Source organism: Canis aureus, chromosome 23 (assembly GCF_053574225.1).
Source record: "Canis aureus isolate CA01 chromosome 23, VMU_Caureus_v.1.0, whole genome shotgun sequence".
Taxonomy (NCBI): domain Eukaryota; kingdom Metazoa; phylum Chordata; class Mammalia; order Carnivora; family Canidae; genus Canis; species Canis aureus.
In genome coordinates, this window is record NC_135633.1 from 38,846,593 (window position 1) to 38,855,919 (window position 9,327).

Here is a 9,327-nt window from a genome sequence, read left to right on the forward strand (position 1 = left end):
GAAAATCCAATTATATATAACATTCACTGTGTGAAAGGAGAAAACATATATATAATGATCACATTTGAATCTATGAATCTGGACATTAACATTTGTGATTAGTTTTCTTTTTTGTTCATATTTTTTCAAATGGCCATTTTTGCTTGAAAGTTTTAGTTTTTTGGAGTAAGAGCCTTTGATTTGATTTTTTAAATTATCTTCTTACTGTGAGCTGCTTTTCCCCTCAACATTTTCTATTTCATTTATAGTGTGCCTTGGATCATGTTTTTCTTGACTCCAGAGCTCCGTAACCCCTCTATATGGTGTTTCTTTTAGTGTTTCTTTTAGTTCTAAACAACTTTTCTTTTGAAATGTTATCGATCTGCCCAGAGAATCAAGTTAGTGATTTGGGTTCTTAAAGCTCTTTAGATGGTTACAATTGAAAAGATGAAAATGAAAGCAAGAAATTTCTGTGACTGCAGATAGAGCTATAGAACTTTTTAAAAGTGGCTAGCAGGCATTTTTGAGACAAAACTCTCAACTTTTATTGAAGTGCCTATATTTCTGGCTCATTGATTGTCACCATGTTCAAGAGATGAGACAAAGAGGCGTGCCTGGTAGACCTGAACGCCAATTAGAGTTCCTTTTTGTTGAGGATATCACTCTTCAGCTCTCCCATCTGCCTGGTCCATTGACTCTTTATAGCCATTGAACACATATCCAAGGATCCTACAATTTCTTCATGAATTTGTCCTTATCATGAATTTATATTGAGTTAAGGCAAGTATTAAGTCATTCGTTCATGGAATCAACAAGCATCTATTGACTACCAGCTATGTGCCAGATACATTTCAAAGTGCTTTACATACATTAATTTAACTTCTCTCTACAAACCTATGAAGTAGGCATTGATTTTTTTCTCTATTTCAGAGAGATTGATGCATATAGAAATTGAGTAACTTGACAAAAATACACAGTTAAAGTTAGGATTCATATCCTACCAGCCTGCCTCCGTAGTTTATGCTCTTTTTCTTTTTTTTTTTTTTTTAATTTTTTTAAACTTTTATTTATTTATGATAGGCACACAGTGAGAGAGAGAGAGGCAGAGACACAGGCAGAGGGAGAAGCAGGCTCCATGCACCGGGAGCCCGACGTGGGATTCGATCCCAGGTCTCCAGGACCGTGCCCTGGGCCAAAGGCAGGCGCCAAACCGCTGCGCCACCCAGGGATCCCTTATGCTCTTTTTCTTATAGCAAAGTGCCCTGGAACTTCTGAGAATTTACAACTAACTATGCTTTCCTGGCTAGGGGACGGGGCATTAGGGAATCCAGCGCAGAGCAATAGATGCCTGAGGCTTCATGAAGCTTTTGTTTAATCCCTCGGAGCAACTGGTTAGCATATAAGGAAAAAAATGTGCACAGATTTGCAAAACCACATTACACACCTAAGAAACTGGAACATCAGTTCAAATATAATACAAATCATGTAAGATCCTATTCATTTTATGTTAATGAAGTTCTCATATTTCTTTTACACTCTTGTCACATCCTATGCATATTGTTAAGTAAAATCTATTTAAAATGGCCAACACTTGGAAGTTTCTCAAGTGCCTTGGAGAAGGAATCTAAACTTTTAATATACATTGCTGTTCTAATTCTGTCGTTTGTCCTGATAACATGATTCTAAACCACACTTTATTTAATACACATTCCTGACCATTTAGGAAGACCTTTCCTCTTTAAGTCAGAATAACCTCCCACCTCAAATGACAGTTTGAAATGTCACCTCGCCCTCCACATTCAGGCTTAACAACCTCCGATTTCTTCAGGCTTCTGAAAGCACACTAAAAACAGCCTCTCTCCCCAAGAGAACTTCCCTTTGCCAACTGGGCTGACGTTTGCTCATTCTTGGATCGCCCCCTAGTGGTTTACCTGACTTATGACTGTTTCTCAGATACTAATCGGTAACTCCTGTTTGCTTTGGATGTTTTTAGTTTTGTTCCTTCCACACCTTCTCCCATTTACCCAGAGGGACCTTCAAAGACAGCATCTTGAAATAAAAAGTGAACGATGTGCAAAGTGACCCAGACACAGTGGTGATAAAGACACGCTGCTGCCGATGATGAGGATTAATCATTCCCTTAAGTCTGTGCTCTTGTTTTTCCTCTTTGTTTCATGGTACCATGGTTTTACTTGCCCACCTCTCACTCTTTTCCCTTTGTCATCATCCCATTGGGCTGGGGCCAGTTAATCTAAGGATGAGACAAGGACTTAGAGGCAGTGTTGTGCCTTGAAAATGCCAATGAAGCTCATTGAATGCTGCTGGGTGGGAGCCACATATCCTCATCCACATAAATAAGTCACAACTCTAGAGGCCTCAGTCAGTCCCAGATTTCTTGGCTCCTTCTGGGCAGCTAGGGCTGTGACATGCTGGCCCAGCCACTTGAGTATCATCTTAATAACACGAGAAACCTTTGCCAGCATGATGGAGTCTCCTGCACCAAGTAGACCAGAACCAGGACCCTCAAGGCAACACTTCATTACTCTGAACGACCTTCTTTAATAAGCAGAAAGCCAGAAATTGGCTTGGTTTAGTGGTTAAGAATACCCATACATTTTTAATGTATTTTTAAGAAAGACAAAATATTTACTTTTGTCTGAATTTTAAAAGAAGGATTGAAATCACAGATGAAATGATTGAAAAAGATCCTTATTATATGAAAAAAAAATCTCTAAAGTAGAATTAGTAATTTCTTTCCAGCACAATTGTGAAAAATAGAGAATGTAAAAGGACCAGCATTTTAAAGGGAGCCATTCATTTATTCATTCATAAAATATTTATTGAGTACCTATTATGTGCAAGGTACCATTTAGGTAAGACTGAAACATTGTGCTCTTGTGATGCTTACATGACTATATCTCATCCCACATGTCAAAAAGATAACTTAGGGGGGAGATGACCACCATCTTTTAGGGACTTGTGGTGTGCTGGAGAGGAGCTGCTGTGTCCTATGTGGTTATAGAAAGCAGAACTAGGACCAGCAGATGGTCTCTCAAGGGTGGCTGTTTTTACTCAATGAAAGGAAGACCCTAGTTGTAATCAGTGCTCATCAGAAAGGGGATGGGTCTGCCTCTGGAAACAGAAGGTGGATGGGCTAGGGGATGTTTTGTCAGTGGAAGTATGGGCTAGGGGATGTTTTGTCAGTGGAAGTATTTTATAAGGAATTTAGGACCTGGTATCAGGGGTCTCTGCAGTGTGGGCAGGATAGGAATATGTGAAATCCATGTTGCCTTCTACCTTTAGTTCCAAGATGCCAGACTAGGATGGCAAGCCACGGTCATTGGCCAGAAAGTTAGGGAGTGTAAATGCAGACACCATGCTGGCTACAGACAAACTAGAGCCATAATTCCTGTTATCTTCTGCCTCCATGAACCAAGCACCTTGAGTCTGGATCACCCTGGGTCTGGATCTGACCAGGCTGAGGGTGCAGAAGATCCTATCAGGAGATGGGGCAATTTACTGTGGTAAAAGAGACAGGAGGCCATAACTAGCAACCAGAAACATACATATAAAGGCTGACAGCAATAGTGATCACACCTACAATTTCTTCAGAGCCCATTTCTCTTAACGTCAGTGATTCTAATCTTTCAAAGCACCCTGAACAGTAGGTGTAGTTAATCCCATTTTGCAGGTCTGAGAAGTTAACTAATTAGCTTAAGGCTGCACAGCTCATTAGTAGTGAGGCCAGGACTTGCCCTCATCGCCTGTCCTTCCTGTCCTGCATGATGCCCACCTGAGTAGAATAAGCTCTAGATTGAAACAGGATGCCTGGGTTCCGCTTCTGCTCTGGGGCTCATCTTCTATCCCTCAGTGGGAGAGTGGGCTCAAGAATTTCCAATCCAGTTCATTAATCACCTAAGTACAAACTTGTTTCGAGAACCTGGCTAGAAGCAGAGGTACCAGGATAGAGAAGATGGTGGCCTCCCCTCATAGAGTTCACAGAAGAGTAAAGGAGGCAGGTTCATACATAGATCATTACAAAAGAGAATGCTTGCATCTGTTCATGCTTGCACCCTGCAATTCGCTTTAATGGAGCAGAGCTTGCTCATAAAGGTGATACGGAGAATTCAGAGCAGGGGGCTTTGGGGAAGAGAAGTTGAAGCCAAGGGAAGGCCCTGCCCAGGAGTAGGGATTGAGAACAGTGGAGCAGGGCCTTTGAGCTCTGAAGCTGTGGCAGAGCCCACTGTCTTCTCTGGAGTTCCTAATCCCACAAAACCCAGTGAGTAATGGCAAAGGACCATGTGTGGCTATCTGACCCTATTTTAGAGCTGCCTAGATTATTTACTTCATTGTGATTTAAATTTCACCTTTGTCTGCCACAGTCTCTCCTCTCACTCTTACATTGAGCTAGTGGATCCTCGGTATGAGTCGTGAACTGAGACAGAGGCTTGGGTGCCAGTCCTGCCAGGGTGCTGATTTAAATGCATATAGCTGTTTGACCTTAGGCTGTGTTATAGAATATCATTAATCCAATAAACCCAAAAAGGAGCCTTTGCAGAGTGGGATAAGGGGAAGCTACCGCCTCCTTCCCTCTGTGAGCAGAGGTAAATGGGCCAAGATTATAATTAGGTAGCCAACATGAACAGAACTCTGCAAATAGATTGGCATAACCAACGAGTTTCCAAAACAGAAGAAAGTGCAAGCCTCTCTCCAGTCTTTGTGGATTGTGGCCCACATTCTTGTAGGGAGGAATAGTTCCATGGCATCACTAAATCGGGAATCTAAATATTTACTCTAGGAGATTATAAAAAGGCTGTTAAGAATGATGTCCTGATTTTATGCTCTCATGTACAGGTCAGTCTTCATGTTTATTGACATGGAGGAGTGTGTGTCTCTATCACTCTTCGTTCCTTAAAATATTTCTTTCAGCCTTCCCTCTCTTTGTGTCTATTCATCATTTTTTCTTAATTTGGTCTCTGGATTTTATAGAATATTTTATCATTTGACACCCCTTTTGCTCCCCCTCTCATAACAGCCCTGGTCATCACCTTCATAATCATATTTTCTTACAATTATGTTTTGTTCTTCACAGTTCATAAAACACAGATTCATGATCTCATGAATCCCCCAAAGGCCCCCCTGAGGCCGATAAAGCAGTTGCTCTTATACACATTTTATAGTGAAAAAACTCCAGGCTAAAGAAGTTAAATCATTTGCTCCAGGCTGCTAAGCTTGGTGTTCAAGCTTTAGATTGAGTCCAGCTCTCCTACTGCTTAGCTCTGTGCATTAGCTGCTACCCCACATCAACAAAATCCTTACATTTGGACTGTGGCAAATCTTATTTAAGACTTGGATTCTTCCTTGATAAAACTTTTAAAATTTTGTAAACAATTTAATCGTGTGATTTATAAGTCAAAGTGTGTATATTAAAGTCACTTATTTGGACCCTCAGTAAACTTTTTATGTTGCTAAATGCTCACACCTCCCCCCCCCCCCAACACATACATACACATAGTCTCCAAGGTGGATTACTATTACGTAGGAGGCACTCAAACATTTTGTTGAAAGGATGGATGGATGGATGGATGGATGGATGGATAAATGGGTAGGTAGATGGATGGATATGGGACTGGTCCTATTCTGGGTCCTACAAAATAGACAGGTACCCTGCTCCACATCACTCACAGTCAAGTGAAGAGGTAATCTTCCTACATGCAGTCTCAGTTATGTCTGATGAGTGTAATAATGTTAAGTTTATTCTAGGGATCACGACAGACCTCTCTGAGGAAATACTATTTATTCTGAGACCTAAAGTTGTCCAGAAGAAGGAGATGGTGCGGCAGGTAGGGAGTGTCACAAGCAGAGAGAACAGCATAAATAGCCAACGTGAAGCTCCAAAGGTGAGGAGTATCATTAATGAAACTTGGAGAATTTCGTGTAAGTAAAGACCAGCAGGTGGGGAGGGAGTGATATCAGTGGGGCTGGAAGGCAGACAGGGGCAGATTGTCAAGGCCCCTTTGACCATGATGAGGAGCCAGGACTATATACTAAAGAGCCTTAAGCAGGGAATGACTTAATCCAGTTTGTGGTTTAGAAGTGTCACTGTAGCGATCTGATCCGAGAAGGACAAGATGGGAGCCTGGGAAGCCACTAACCAAATCATAGGTCGTCTTTTACAAAAGCAGGGGCTTTAGAATAGGAATAGGGAGGATGGTGCACTGGGCAAAGGGGGATGTGCATGAGCAAAGGCATGGAAGGGATAAGTGCCCAGAGGGTTCCAGACATGGGGAGCATTCGCAGTGCTCAGATACAGGTATCGGAAGGAACAGTGGAGTATGAGGCCACATCGTGGAAGGTCTTCAATGCCAAGTTAGGCTTGTTAAGGCTTGATTATGTGGAAAGCAGGGAGTCACCATAGTTGTTGGATCAGGCAAGTAGCACAATCACGTCTGCAGGAGGATGACAGAAATCCACATAATGTGGCCTGTTAGAGATTTTCACACACGGGACCCCATATAAACCACAGTATAACCCCATGTTAATATTTTTCATAATTATTAATAACAGCTACCATTGACTAAGTGCCTAGTATTTGCCTGGCACAGAGCTAGATAGGCCCTCAACATATGTGATCGCTCATAAATAGTTTCTTTGCAGTATTTGTGGATGAGAAAATTGAAACAGAAATGTTGGGTGACTCATCTAGGATGCACAGCTGGTGGTAACAGAGCCAGGACTCCAGGTAGACAGGGCTGGGCTATCCTTTAGGCCCAGAGGTAAGGACCCCGAGACCCCCACGTCTTTGAGGGACCCATGGAAACGTGGAAGGCCCGCGAAACAACAAGATGCAAAATGCAATGGTTCTAAAAACTGTAGAGAATTTGCAAAAACGAAAAGAATAGAAATGTTAAGATCTATCAGAGGTAACATATCAACTCTGTTATATTAACTTTGTTATTCCTTCGTTTTTCTTATGCGTCAAAATTTTCATTACAGTTGAAAACAATTTAAGGTTAGAAGTGCTCATCTCACAAGATTTCCAGAGAATGTGCTAAGATTTCCCAGGTATTACAAGCCATCCTAGAGTAAATTAGTAACATAACCAAATCGTTTCAAAAACAATGATAAAAAGACTTTCAAAACACTTAGATAGAGCACTTGTATGTGGATCTTAATATGTCTGATAGCGGCCACCAGGAGTGCCCAGTTCTGCCATAATTTATCACAACCTCTACCTGGTAGAGTCAGCTTGAGGCCTGCTCATTCCAAAGAGTCACTGGGTTTTATTACTCAAATGTTAAGATATTTAGGAGATGCTCTTTGAGCTCAGATAACTAAAAGAAGGGGAGACGAAACGGGGGAAAGAGAGAGAGAGAGAGAAAAGAAAAACATTTTTAAAAGCTTGACTTTGGCATGGCTGCTGCCCTCAGTAACACCATATATCTTTGCCAAGTCGAAAGAAATGAGCTGCTAAGATATGGGCTCGTTCTCAAATAGGTATGGCAAATACATAATTTACTTTTCTTAGCTCCAGTGCAGGACGCCCTGGCCATTCAGACACTTCATAGGCGCTGGCATTAATCCAGTACCGAAATAGCAGCCCCACTGCAATCCCCAGGAGGGTTTTGCACAAGATGATTTATTTTGTTCAGTTCTTTCTCCATGACTGGGAGCAGGGAACCATTTGCTGTAGTGGAAAGCACAACGGGATCGATCACCTCCGAGCCACCTCCAGATTAAAGGAGACTAGCGAAGTGACAGCTAAATGCTACGCATTAGCCAATCCTGGATTGGCTCCTTGTCATGGAGGGAGGGAGGGGGCAGGAGTCATCACGGGCATTACCAGGGAAATAGGCAAACTTGGAATAGGACTGTAACATAGAGTACTATAGCAAGTATTATGTGGAAAGCAGGGAGTCACCATAGTTGTTGGTGCAAGTTGCTATACAAGTTGTTGGTGCTTGTATAGCAAGGTCACTTTACATATTTTGGTAGAGAACATCCTCAGTCCTAGGAAAAGTGCTCTAAAGCATTCAAGGGGAATTGGGACTGCTTGTTACAGAAATGATAATAATGATGACAGTAATGGTTCTTATAACCTCCTCTTGCTGGAGACTGGGGTTAGGATGAGCACCTCCCTTTGTGTCTAGGAAGTCTACCCCCAGAGCCTTCTATATCCGCAATGGCCAGAGAGCAAAGGCTCAGCAAATCCGAAGTCCTATCATGATAAAATCTGCTGATGAGGAAGAGTCGGTGGGGAGGTTCCAGAATTTGAGGAGTGGTGGCCAGAAATTCAGATGTGCAGGGCAATGAAAGTGGGTCACTTGATCCTACCGAGGTGGGATCTGTCAGCATTAAGGACTCTTCCAGGAGTAGAGGGGCAGGGCAGGTCCTTTTAGGTAGCATCCTTTGTAAGGAGAGCAATATCACTCTGCTTAAAGGAGCAGAGCATAAGGCACCCAACCTTCAAAATCACCGATGGCCAGTGTGATGGTTAATTTTATTTGTCAATTTGACTGGGCTGAGGGATGCTCAGATTGCTGGTAAAACAGTTTCTGGTGTGTCTGTGAGGGTGTCTCTAGAAGACATTCACATTTGAGTTGGTAGACTAAGTAAGGAAGATCTCCCTCACCAATGTGGGTGGGCACTGTCCCATCTCTAGAGATGGAGGAAGGGTGATCCCTGCAACATCTATCTTCTCCTGACCTTAGACATCAGCACTATGGTTCTGGGGACTTCAGGTTTGTACTAGAACAACACCATTGGCTGCCCTGGGCCTTCAGCCTGCCCATGGCAGCTCATGGCACTTCTTAGCCTCCAAATTATGTGATCCAATCCCTCATAACTTTTTTTTGCAACTTTGAAGACTGTCTGGAGCTGAAGCTAGCAAACTGGATCCACCATATTGGTGTCCGTGTGGGAGAAAACCAACCCCACACACTGGCTGAGACTCCTGTGTGGTCACTGCCTGGAGGACATTGAAGCCAACACAGTAAACAAGAGCTTGAGTGAGCCCTTTTGCTGTGAGAGACTATGAGGTCTCACTCTACCCCCCGCCCTGTCCTCTGAGAGCTGGTGAGGTTTACCCATCTGTAGGCCCCCAGCCAGAGACCCAAGGATGTCAACCATGAGGAAATGCTGTGCAATCTTAGTATCTGGCCAGCCCCTAACTCCCTCAGTCCATCTGCTCATTAATATATTCACCAATCATTTATAGAATGCCCATTCTGTGCCAATGAGATAGATGCTGGCATGAAATAGAGCAAGCAATACCTCCATCAGGGCCTTTGGGTATGTTTGGAGGTGGGGGTAGTAATTATAGAACCTCTAAGTAAGAATCAGATTTAA